The sequence below is a fragment of the Lytechinus variegatus genome, chromosome 8, assembly GCF_018143015.1.
Source record: "Lytechinus variegatus isolate NC3 chromosome 8, Lvar_3.0, whole genome shotgun sequence".
Taxonomy (NCBI): domain Eukaryota; kingdom Metazoa; phylum Echinodermata; class Echinoidea; order Temnopleuroida; family Toxopneustidae; genus Lytechinus; species Lytechinus variegatus.
This window is the reverse complement of record NC_054747.1, coordinates 38,345,233-38,358,964: the sequence shown is the minus strand read 5'-3', so window position 1 is coordinate 38,358,964 and position 13,732 is coordinate 38,345,233. Positions and strand designations below refer to the sequence as shown.

At 37.4% G+C, this 13,732-nt stretch overlaps 1 pseudogene; it reads left to right on the top strand.

Annotated features, from left to right (window-relative positions):
• Positions 1–13,732, top strand: part of LOC121420467 — a 62,441-nt pseudogene that overhangs the window by 16,139 nt on the left and 32,570 nt on the right.

Below are 13,732 nucleotides of genomic sequence, written 5' to 3'. Positions count from 1 at the left end.
TGTTGAAATGTTTGCTCGCTCAGTAGGTGGTTTCAGACCGCCTCGAAGTTCGCCAGTTCCAGGTATTCTCTGATCGGGAAATTTACCCCGATCAGAAAATACCAGGTATTTTGGTAATGTGAAAGCAAACTACGCGTAATTTCCCCGAAAGAAAATACCCGCTAAATAGTAGGTACTTGGCGAAATTACGAGAACTTTCGTGGGGATTTTTCCAAGGTCGTAGGTATTTTGGCGATGTGAAAGCAAATTACGGGAACTTTTAGCCCTGCGTGTCGTTGGGCGCGGCGGCGTGGGTGGCTGCTGGGCTAGTGATTTTGAATTTCGCGCCTTGCCTGGTTATCAGACCATACTGCGCATGCTCGTAACTTCGGGAACTTATCCCGAAGGATGTGTTTCGGGGCGGTGTGAATGCAGGAATAATTAACGGGTATTTTCTAGCCTTAAAAAGTTCTCGTAATTTAACGGGGATTCTTGTGATCGAGGCGGTTTGAAACCACCTACTCACAATTTTGCCTGCTACACCATATTTAGCCCCCTCAAAATGTTTGGCTCATGCCACCAATTAATCTAGCTATATTGTTCTTCAGTATGTTAGAACAAAAATTGAAGCTTTGAGCAAATGAAAAATTTGACCTTTGTAGATTGAGAAAATCTAATTTTGTGATTGATTTTGAAGCCTCTAGGGTGCATTAACAGAAGAGTACAGTCTAGCTGTTATTTGGGGGAAACCCCCTTATGGGGGGGGGGCGTTGATTGACATCTTTCATGTCTTTAGAGAGGGAGCCATACTTAATAGCAGGAACCAAATGCCAAAGCGAATGAGACAGTTTTGAGACTGTATCGATTGACCGTTGATGGATCTGTTCATTCTCTTTCTTATTCCTGAAAGTACTGAACGTTGGAAACGCTGTTTAGTTCATCTGTCGGGGATGGATAGGGGTCAGCTTGTGAATAAGAAGAGTTTCTGTTTTTGTGAATTACACAAATCCCTTAGGAATGTTCTTTTATTGCATCTGAAACAAGTTTTAATTTCACTTTCCTTTTAATTTTTTGTTACCAGCCACACTCCACTGGGTTGACATGACAGTCATTTTGCAAATATTGGGATTTATGTTGGTGGAAATAACTCTGACATTCCCTGAAGTAATGGGAGAGTTCACACTCATATTTTAATCCTCAATTTTATCAAGGACCTAGTATTACTCTCTGACAGAGTAACTTTGGTCCTTGGTTTGGTGAAGTATTAAAGGTCAAGTCCACCTCAGAAAAATGTTGATTTGAATCAATAGAGAAAAATCAGACAAGCACAATGCTGAAAATTTCATCAAAATCGGATGTAAAATAAGAAAGTTATGACATTTCAAAGTTTCGCTTATTTTCAACAAAATAGTTATATGAACGAGCCAGTTACATCCAAATGAGAGAGTCGATGATGTCACTCACTCACTATTTCTTTTGTTTTTTATTGTTTGAATTATACAATATTTCAATTTTTACGAATTTGACGATTAGGACCTCCTTCCCTGAAGCACAAAATGTTAAAATAATGGAATTCCACGTGATCAGGGAGGAATGAAACTTCATTTCACATGACAATGACGAGAAAATAAAAATATTTCATATTTCATATAATAAAATACAAAAGAAATAGTGAGTGAGTGATGTCATCAACTCTCTCATTTGGATGTAACTGGCTCGTTCATATAACTATTTTAACTTTAAATGCCATAACTTTCTTATTTTAAATCCGATTTTGATGAAATTTTCAGTGTTATGCTTGTTGAATTTTTCTCTTTTTATTCAAATCAAGTTTTTGTTGGGGTGGACTTGTCCTTTAAAGACAAACCTACTTCACTATACTCTTCTCAATTAAGGCTTATGTCAGAGGGGCACTTACAAATTAAAGGCATATGCTAAAACGTTGTAGTCATTTGATTTAAAAAATATCAAAAGGAGAGATGAAATATGTACATGAATGCCTTTCTGTCAACCTAAAAACTCTAAAACTACAAGAAAATCGAAAGAAATCCTTTTGATATGTGTTATAATTGATGGTTTTGTGTAATTACTATCGTGCCGATAAGAATAGAACACATAAGTGTATGGATGAAGTTAAGATGGTATTTCCGGTCATTTATATTTTACTTTTTTAAGCACTTCATAGTGACTTTCGGACGCGATTTTTTTCTGGGCTTCATTTTTGTAAGGTATCACAGGTGCAGGTGACATGTGGGCCATTCCAGCTCAGATGTTTTAAATTCAAATCAATGTTAGCAAATACCTTTAAGATAAAATAAGATAAAATATTTATATTAACAAGATCCTTTTAGTTGTTAATGATAGTTTCCCTCTATTTACATACATGTACTATGTAGTTATCCACATTTTATTATGTGAATGAATATTTCATGAAACAAGTGATTTTTACCGACAAATTTGCTTTTCACCAATCAGATGCAAGGATTTCAGTAGCTCATAACAATATTCAGTGAAAAATCATTATTTGTTTCATGAATTACTTTTATAGAACCATGCATTTTTACCATTTCTCCGATAACATTTCTGTATGATGTACGTTTGATTGGGCCACTAGATATGAATTTTTTGTTGAAATCGGATTTGATTTCTAGAAAGTATGATGGTTAAGCCAGGAAAGTCATGATTGTCTGGAAGTTGAGCTTCCATTATGTTTGCCTATGTTTGCCTATTCTTCTCTTTTTCCAAATAGGCCTAAATGCGGAGGTGATAAAAGAAAGTATTATTATTATGAAGTATATGGCTGTAAACTGTAATGGGGAATTCAATAGGGTAATTCACTTTTCAATATGTGCAGCTGAATTTCCCTTCATTTATTTTTTTTAAAGTATCTTTTTCATTTTTTTCTTCTCTTTTTATGGAGATCCCTAGTTTGTTTATAATTCTCAATATAAGAGTCTATTCCCTGTGAAAGAGTTAAAAAATTGATTGGTTTGAAATTGTCAGCACAATGAACAAACAGGAAATCTGAGAATTTTTTACTTTATTTTTAACACTCAATGGGTCGGCTTGTCTGAGCTGAGTTGTTTAACAAATCTGGTTTGACACATCCTTTTTCAAGAAGATGTAGTGACGCCATTGGCCACAAATTAAAATAAACCTTATTCCACATCTGTTCAGGTGAAGGCTTTCTGCCCTTCAGGTCCCTTTGGATTGACATGGCAAGAATATAATGCTTGGAGAAGTACATGTAGCAGTGTTCACATGACTATTTGGGTATTTGGGGTCACTCATGTGTACAGCAATATATTTGACTGCCCCCCCCCCTTGTCTATGGCAAACTATCTGCAGGTACATTTCGGGGCCTTCAAGGAACTCTAAAATTACAGAGCCAAAAAGTTTTACACAATATGATATGTACATCAACCAGATTGAGGATGGTCTTGCATGAGCTCAACATCCACTATAGAGCCGTCTGCACCATCCCGAGTTTTCAAATAAGCGTGCTATTTCTGATCTGGCAAATTATCCCGATCTGAACAATCTCGAGATTATTTGCAATGCAGATGCAATTATCGCGCTATTTCGTAGGATTAATCTTGAGATTGCAGTCCCAAGTCAACTTGGGATTATTTGCAAAATAGCGTGCTATTTCACAAATTATCACGCTAATTGGTAGGTGCAGATGCACTTGGGATTATTTATACATGTACGGCAATGCATCAATGCCTCGCTTGAGCAGGAATTGCTCTTCTTGCGATGGTGGAGACGGGGTTTTTTTAATCTTGAGATTAATCGCGAAGAGGGCCGATCGGGCTAAAATCTTGAGATTGGGCAAACTCGGGATGGTGCAGCACCACCTTATATGAACTTGACTACTGGAACACCAACAGAACTTCATTTATATTCATGGAGGTTGGTTGGTGGCTTGGTCAGCTGGGCAACTACTGCATGCTAGTGACCTGTTTTTATGCACTTTTTCGTACCCCTGGGCCAATGTTTATAGTAATTCGAGTAGCTGGTTTGCACTAATTTCGCTGTTTTCATTGCACTTTCCACTAATTTTTGTGGTCATTTGCTGTGTAATGGACTATGTGTAGATTTCCTCTCTTAATTGTGTTTTTCGTATTTAAATTCTTGAAGTTAAACATGGGAAATTAGCTTGAACAGCTTCCTCCAAAAGTTCAATGCACTAGAATTAAGGATCTCATTAGAATCTACGGTAAAGAACACCTCTTGATTTGACCTCTTGTACTTTCATAATTTGCATTTATACTGTATGTATTGTATTTTTATGTGTGTCCATGACATTTCTAAATATCCATGAATATACATATAATTCAAGGACTAATTTGAAAGAAAAACCAGATTATTTCGTATAAATTCAATATATTTCTCTAATAACAAATGACAGGTTCTAGATCAGTTTATTTTCTATGTGGCACTAGAGCCCTGTCTTACAAAGAGTAACGATTGATCCGATCAATCTCAAGTATATGGAAATCCATCACCGTCATAATTTTTCTTCAGGAAATTTGCTCAATGAAAACAAAGAGGCCTACTGAATTTTCTAGAAAACAGTGAATGTATGAATATACATAATTTGTAGAAAATACTTTGAATAAAGATGTAATTTTAGATGTTGACATTGCTGGTTTTATATACATGTAGGTGTGATTGATTGGATCAATCGTAAGTCTTTGTAAGACCAGGCCCAGGGCCCGTTGCAGAAAGAGTTGCAATCAATTGCAACTCTAAAAATCATGCGCAACCTAATTTCAACCAATCAACACCGCGCATTTGGGACTTGCGTTTGATTTTTTTGTTTGCGTTTAAACAACTTTTTCTGCAACGGGCCTCAGATCACCCTTGTAGTCAGTCTCAGCAATTTTTATTGTTGAAATCATCCATGGATCCTAAAAGTAGGATCCATGGAAGTACTGTAGGATCTATGATTCCTTCAAACCCTTAATGACGTTATTATTTTGACGTATGCTGGCAGGTTATTGCAACAATTAATTGGCATTTAATTTGCATTTATTGTGAATCATGTGGGTGATTTATAGTACTCTCCTTGTTATCATTGTGTGGGTTGCTGTTAAACCACAAAACCATTAAATACCTCCAGTATAATATACAGTACAAACGGAATGGAATAATAATACACCACTGTTTCCGACAGAAACCGGGTTTGTTCATGGATGTGGTTTCACGCTTCAGTCAAGCTCACATTATTCATATCTGCTGGGACTAGGCATTAATGCACCACAGCTATCTTGAATGGCATCATGGCTAGTAGTCCTGAAACATCTCAAACTGTCCCTGATTCCATCCAAAATGCACCATTCTTACCATATCGTCTTTGTGTAAAATCCCCCTTTCAAATTTCAGAAGTCTGTGCCACGTCCTTTTAACAGGAATCTAATACTTTGAAGGCACTATGCATCTGATCATAGCAGCTTTTTTGTATTCCTTAAAATTGGTTTGTCTGTGATGGAGTGTGAGAATTAAAGGCCACAATTCGCTGGATTCCAGGGCAAAAGATGCTGCTCTGACTTGTAACAAGGTACAGGTATACTGTATCTAAAGGCTTGGTCCCACTGCACTTAAGATATGAAACAGAAAAGAATCTTACCATCTGTTGGAAAACGTTATGTATCTGTTGTGAACTCTTTGCTTGTAGGCATTTCATAGTTCATACGCTCTATATGATTTACTATGATTTCATTGTTCGCCCATTTCTGGAGTGGATGAAAACGGATAGAGCCAACCTGAAATTTTTCTTGGCCGCTGTATTCGTTATGATTATGTTTGTGTCCATCGGCCAGTTGGACGAGGCCTTAAGTTTAATAATCATCATCATCATATAGAAATTTATGGAACATGCACCGATACGACAAGAAACCTCAACAAAGTTTAAAACTGTTATTGGTGATTATTTTTTACTTCCTTATGAATCATGTTTTTAAAGATTTTATGAGTTTATTTTAGGTAGGACCAACTGTTATTCTTCGTCTTTTTACTTGCAGAGATCCGGAAGGGATGCTATAATTAAACTGATGTCTGCTGATTAAAGGAAGGATGTCAGTTATGATCATGTGAATGACTTGGTGTCAGTCGGATCAGTTCTCACCCGTACCGCCGTCGATATAACAGGAAAAAGCCCAGTGCAAGCAAGGCATCGGGCGATTAGCAGGGAACACTTGACAGCGTTTGACAAACAGCGGATCAATCGCCTAATGTAGCAGAAAACCTCTTTCATGGATTCAATAGAGCATCAGGACTGGTTTGTAGTAGAGCAACGCATTTAATAGACAGCTGGAAATCGAAAGGATACAGAGGAACAGCCTCTTTGCGGACCAGATTTGTTGGGTAAACAGGAGGGAAAGGAACTTCATTTGTTGCGGAAAGTGAACTCTGTGATAAATATTTGAGGAGAGTAAGCATTCAATGAATTGTGATTGATACCATCACAAAAGCCGCTGCCAAATTGGTCAAAAATTCCAAATTAATGAATCTGGAGTGTCTTCGTGTAGCAAAAAGAGGATCGAACGCAGATGGCCAATTAGCAGGAAAATTAGGAATCCCTGTGGAAATATCTCCAATTTGGACTGGATCGCGATGAGTTGTGCCAAATTCGTGCCTCAAAATAGCTGTTATGATTTCAGAGGATCTGTGTGATTCCAGGTTGTTGACAACATTCCAGTGTGATAAATAGATTTATTTAGAATCAAAATAAGCATTCAAGGAGAACATTAATGATTCCACGAGGGTAAATATAGAAACTCAGAAGCTGAAAGGTGAAAACATTGATTAGTGTTATCTTGTGACTTGAGTTAATTACAGTGGCTACCATGGCAACTACAACTTTTTATAAGTTCTTTCTCGTCTCTATCTTGTCATTACTATGGAGACCATGGTCGCATTTAGGTGAGTACTGACAGATATTGTGAATTTGTGCCACAAAAATATGGTAATAAAGGATCCATGTATATACATTAAAAAAAATCATGTTAAGGACTGATAATCCAGTCATGTATTTCCTTAATTTCATCAAAATTCTGTGTTTGATAATTTCACCCCCCCCCCCCCCACGAAAAAGTGATGTACCCTAACATTGATGGATCAGGTTAAGTACATATCTACAAAGTCCATAGTTTTGTACAGTGGTATAACTGGAATCACATTTGTGGCTTTGGGCCATTGAGATGTGATTCTCAGTATTATATGGGTAACATTCTTTTACAACATGAGATTTAAAATTATGAGGGTAAGAGTGCAGCATTAAATATGTAGTTAAAGGTCAAGTCCACCTCAGAAAAATGTTGATTTGAATCAATAGAGAAAAATAAGACAAGCACGATGCTGAAAATTTCATTAAAAGTGGATGTAAAATAAGAAAGTATGACATTTCAGAGTTTCGCTTATTTTCAACAAATTAGTTATATGAATGAGCCAGCCCGGGGGGGGGGGCACTCAGTATATAATGCATAGTGGGTATGTGCCGCGGAGGGGACCCCCATTTTCACACTCAAATTTCCGTTCCAAGGCATAGCATTTTTGTCTTATTGAGGAAAAGAACAAAGAAAGCCGCTCCAAGGCATGGCATTTTCTTCTTATCGAGAAAAAAAGAAAGAAATCCGCTCCAAAGCTTCGCATTTTTCGTTACGCCGTTCCGATCGCATTGATCTGCTTTATAATGAGCTGCAATTTTGGTGAAAAGCGGCCGTAGAGCGCTTTTCGACCATCGCCTCAGCGCGAGTGCACCCGGCGGAGGCCGCGCTAGCTGCGTCATGCACTATTGCCCGTTCCATAGGGATGCATATACGCACTCACACGCTGGAGATCCGTTCCAAGGACCCCCGTTTTCACAAACATTTGTAGTTCCGAAGCCCGTTCCGAGGACCCTCCTTTTTACAGTAAGCCCGCTCCAAGGCCCCCGTTTTTTGCCTCGCCCGCGGCACACCCCTACCACTTTTTTGGTCGAGTGCCCCCCCCCGGTGAGCCAGTTACAGCCAAATGAGAGAGTCGATGATGTCACTCACTCACTATTTCTTTTGTTTTTTATTGTTTGAATTATACAATATTTCAATTTTTACGAATTTGACGATTAGGACCTCCTTGCCTGAAGCACAAAATGTTAAAATAATGGAATTCCACGTGTTCATGGAGGAATGAAACTTCACATGACAATGACGAGAAAATAACAATATTTCATATAATAAAATACAAATGAAATAGTGAGTGAGTGATGTCATCAACTCTCTCATTTGGATGTAACTGGCTCGTTCATATAACTATTTTGTTGAAAATAAGCGAAACTTTAAAATGCCATAACTTTCTTATTTTACATCCGATTTTGATGAATTTTTCAGTGTTATGCTTGTTCAATTTTTCTCTTTTTATTCAAATAAAGTTTTTGTTGGGGTGGACTTGTACTTTAATAACAAGGTTGATACTGAATGCATTTTTATCTTTCTCATTTTTATTTTCTCCTCCACAGTGATTGATGCTCAGCAAACGGTCGTATCAACGCCTGAGAATCTATCCGTCAAAGAAGGAGAAACGGTGACGTTAGTTTGCAGTTATGAGCCTAAGACGACTGAATTATATTTTGGCTCGCTATCGTGGCAAATGGATTCAAGTGTGTTGGCAGCGTACAGTTGCCCTAGTTCTTGCAGCAGAACAAATCAAAATACAGACCATTATTCTCTGGACGTTGATTTAATATCAAGCGGTAATTTGACAATCAGAGGTGTAACCTTGGAGGATGATAATGAATATGAGTGTAAAGTCAACTCTTTCTATGGGACAGCAGGAAGTAAATCTCGCCTGATTGTGAATGGTGAGTATTTGTATTATACTCCTTTCATAAACCCAATTATGCGGATAACATCCGCATAATTTGGTCGTAAAATTGGAGCTGGTCCAGAGTTATCTGCATTATTTTGATGCTGCAATTATCCGCATAATACATGTAGCGGCATCGGACCAGATTTTTACTTTATGAATGCATTTCCCAAGCAATGCAGATAATTGCCATAGTGTGGTCACAAGGTCACCCTTTTCCAACACAACCCCATCAGAGGGGGCGTTTGCAGTTGTCAATGACAATTATCCGCCTTTTTCAGGACGGGCGCTCGTAAAAAATAATGCAGATTATTTTTGGAGTTTGTGAATGCAATTTTTATTGAATTACCGGTATCCACATAACTCTTAGGCGGATAATTGGAGGATGGGTTTGTGAAAGGGGTATTAGAGCACCACATACATGTAGATAGAATATTGAAAAGAGCAATTTAAAGAGGAATCCAACCTATATAGAAATTGTTTTGAGTGGAAAATGAAAAATTTGACAAATTGATAGGTGACAGTTTGAACAATATCGGACAAACAATAAGAAAGTTATGAATTTTCAAAAGTTGTAAACATTGGTAATCACTATACACATGGAGACTTAAAATTGGCTGCATATGTGATTTTGTGGTGATGTAAGGCAAGGACTATTGGGGATGTACTCCAATTCATAAAATGGCTAAAATGTAATTTTATTCAAAAGTATTCTTCAAACTATAGTTTTCTACCATGAGGATATAAAACCATATATACTACCTGGGTTATATTTAGATTACTGGCCCAGGGGAATGTGAACTGAGGAGAAAACCACATATCACTGATAAACCCAGTTGCCAATTTGAAATCTACATGTATAGTCTTAGGGATCTCAATTTAAAACAGCCATACATGTAACTTTCTTATTGCTTGTCCGATTTGTTCAAACTTTCACCACTCTGTCACATATTTCTCCATTCCAACACAACATTTTATTACCAAGGCTAGATTTCCCTTTATTTTGGAAATATTTATGCAGAATATTTGCCAATGTTGTCTGGTGTGTTTAGTTCTGCAATACATTGTAATGTATGTCAGCATAAAAAATAAAGTTACTCAAATGTGATACCAACCAAAGTCTACCTGTATAGCATATTGACTTTAATAGAAAGATATAGACCTGTGATTTTGGTTTAATACTGGACTTTTGAAATAAGTATTTGCCTATAAACTCTTCTCTAAAAAATACAGTCACATTATTTCATCACTTTTTGCACCATAGCACTTACTCCATGATTAGACTAGAAACCATAATCGTTCAGAGTTTCACAGGAAAAAGTGGAATATAATTACTATGAAAGAATAAAGGGTATAGATCTATTTTTTTGTTGTTTTGAATTAGATATGTTGTATGTTACTTCAACCTAGCATGGTGTTTATCTATATGAATGTAAAAGAATTTGTATCTTTTTTGAGATATGTTTATTAAAATGTGAATTACAAATAAAAAAAATAAAAAAAGATGACAAGACTATCAAATCCCTTTACACAAAGGTTGAAAGTGGATTCAGACCTGTTTTTGGTGACCGCACACCTTACAATTAGTCTGCGACCTGATTTGAGAATAAAATGTTGTAGAATTTGATTCTAATATTGAGACTTAGAATATCTTTCCGTGTAATGTTTGAAATAATCATACGAATACCCATGTTTAAAGGGGAATGAAACCTTTGGAACAAATAGGCTTGTGTAGAAACAGAAAAATCAAATAATAAGAATAAAGAAAGTTTGAGAAAAATCGGACAAATAATGAGAAAGTTATGAGCATTTGAATATTGCAATCACTAATGCTATGGAGATCCTCCCATTGGCAATACGACAAGGATGTGTGATGTCACTGATGAACAACTTTCCCTTTGGTGGACTATAAAATACCCTCAAAATGTCTCTTTTTGCTTTTTCTTACAATGATACAAACTCTTTATCCATTTTGTATTCTTAAAAAAATATGTATTACATGCCCTCATGTAGAAAGAACACATGACCTATGGATAGATGTGATAAAAGAGGCAATTCAAGTGAAATATATATTAAAGTAATGGGGAGAGTTGTTCATCAGTGACATCACACATCTTTGTCGCATTGCCAATTTGCTATCTCCATAGCAATAGTGATCGCAATATTCAAATGCTCATAACTTTCTCATTATTTGTCCGATTATTCTCAAACTTTTGTTGATCTGTTTCTTTGATTTTTCTGTTTTCACACAAGCTATCTTGTTCCAATGGTTTCATTCTCCTTTAAATCTGTGACTATGCTATCATCCTTCTTTAAGGGAATTTAATGTCTAGTCGTGATGACGTCATACGATTGGTTATGATTTGAAACTAATTTGGCCTTTACTCCAAAATGGAGGTATGCAATCTTTCAAAATGGTTATATTAGTATTCTTTCAATTAATTTTAACCTCAAATAAAATGATATGTTCCATTCACATTTTCAGAAAATGAAGAGAGTGCGATTACACGTAGTTCCAAAATCGGGTTGCGAACAGTCGTAAGGTGTGCGATGGCCATAATATACTCCATTCATCTTCTAGAAATTTGCAGTCTAGATTTTCCAGTCAATTTAATTGTTTCCCCTTCTATGGCAGTGGAATGCATTAGCATATTCAGAAAATTCAGTCTATTATTACTTCTCACAATGCCTCACCAAAGATTTTGTCCTTACATCATTGGAGTATATTTCGAAGATGGGCCATCACGAGATATCAAATGGTCATCTTCATAAAGGATAAAAAGCTTTTTTTTTGTTTCTAGTTCCCCCAGTTAGCTTGAAGCTCTCAGACACAATGACCCCAGCTGGCCATCAGCAAGGTGACATTGTCCCCGTTCTGTCCGGTCAAACCTACACCATCACCTGCACGACTGAACCCGGTGCGAACCCTCCAGTGGACCTAGAGTGGACGTCCACCACAGCTCAAATCACTGAGGAGGATCAGGTTGACCAGCCAGTGACCACCAATATTAAGCTGACCGTGTCTAGCAGGGAGGTGACCTTTACAGCATCGATGGCTGACCATCTGACAGCGGTCACTTGCGAAGCGACGCATCCTGCTCTAGCGACATCCTTGACAAAATTCATTCAGCTTGATGTGCAAGGTACGTGGGGTTTTCTTTTTAAAAGCGATTTCCTGGCTATCTTATTAATAATGTTGGAATTCAGTGCAATTCATTGCTAGTTTGCAATCAGCCCATCACATGACCAAATTTTAATAGCCTTTAATAGTCAGTCAGTTCTTATACACAAAATCTGCCTACATGGGAATCAGTTTTAGTGGTTACTATAGGCAGGTGGCTGCTACATGACTAGAGAGGTCACCACTATTAAACACTTGTTTAAATGTATTTCATAAAGATCGCACTATTTCTTTCCTCTAGTTCCTCCCAAGAATGTAAACATCGCTTACAACTCTGTCATCATCTCCGACGGAGGAACGCTAACACTAGATGAAGGCACCTCGAACACCATCACCTGTGAGAGCCTCGGAACAAGGCCCGCCTCTGCGATCACATGGTACCTCGATGGGGTGCAAGTGGCGTCCGGGATCGGTAGACCCGTGTTTACCCCGAACGCCAACGACAGTCGGCTGCAGGATGCATCGAGTAGTATCATCATCCAGCCGTCTAGAGAACATCACGAGCAGGTTCTGCGTTGCCAGGCAACCACGTTTGGCATCAGCCGTGACGTCAGTATCAGGCTATCTGTTGATGGTATGTAGAATTCAGTGATTATTAAATCCGGGATGTGCATGTATTATGGAGCTATGTGGCCCAGTGGATTTGTCTTCTGACTTTGAAACAGAGGGTCGTGGTTTCGAATCCCAGCCATGGCGTAATTTCCTTCAGCAAGAAATTTATCCACATTGTGCTGCACTCAACCCAGGTGAGGTGAATGGGTACCTGGCAGGATCAATTCCTTGAATGCATGAGCGCTGAAAGGCAGCCCGAGCTAAAGCCAGAGTAATAATAATAATAATAACATCGCGCCTCGGAATATAATATTTCTAGATAGATGGCGCTATATAAGTGCCTATTATCTTTTCTTTGAAAAAGAAATTATGATTTATTATATTGTATTGGGCAATTTCATGAAGTATTTAAATGGTAAATGGTGATTTTAATACCTGATTGCTATTTAAGAAAGAAAGAATGAATGCTTGCACACAACCACAGGACCGACGACTAAAGGTCCTCTCCGCGGGACCTTATGAGGATTTGAATACTTTACCAAAGGGCTCTAGCGCACCAAATGGAAATCAAACCCGGGTCATTGGAATCTGATATCCTTGCTCTACCGACTGAGTTATTGCGCCTCCTATGTTACATTCAAAATGAGGGTCTGGTGGGCGTTTCATGAAACTGTTCGTGTAAAGTTTGGAGCGACTTTAAGAACGGCTGGCATAAGAAAGGTTCACCAGCTGCTCTGGGCTGAAAATTATATGACTCAAACAGGGAAAGAAAAATCAGACAAACAAAACACTGAAAATTTGATCAAAATCGGACAATGAATAGTAATGTTATGATATTTATAAGATTTGCATTATTACAGTGAAACAGTTCTAGGCATGTCTTCATGAAAAGTCAATGAGCAAATTGATGATATCATATCCCCACTTGTTCTTTTGTATTTTATTATATGAAATTATGTTTATTCAAATTTTCAGCATTTTGCTCTATGAATTTTACTCTATTTATTTAGATATAGATATTTTCAGCCCAGAGTACCCTTTTAACTTTAATACGAACAGCTTTCAATATGAAACACCTACCATTGAATTCCCCATTACATGAATCTTGCTCTCAAATGCAATAAAGAAAATAAACCCTGAACGAGATTTCTCAAAACTTTGCAAATTTGTCAT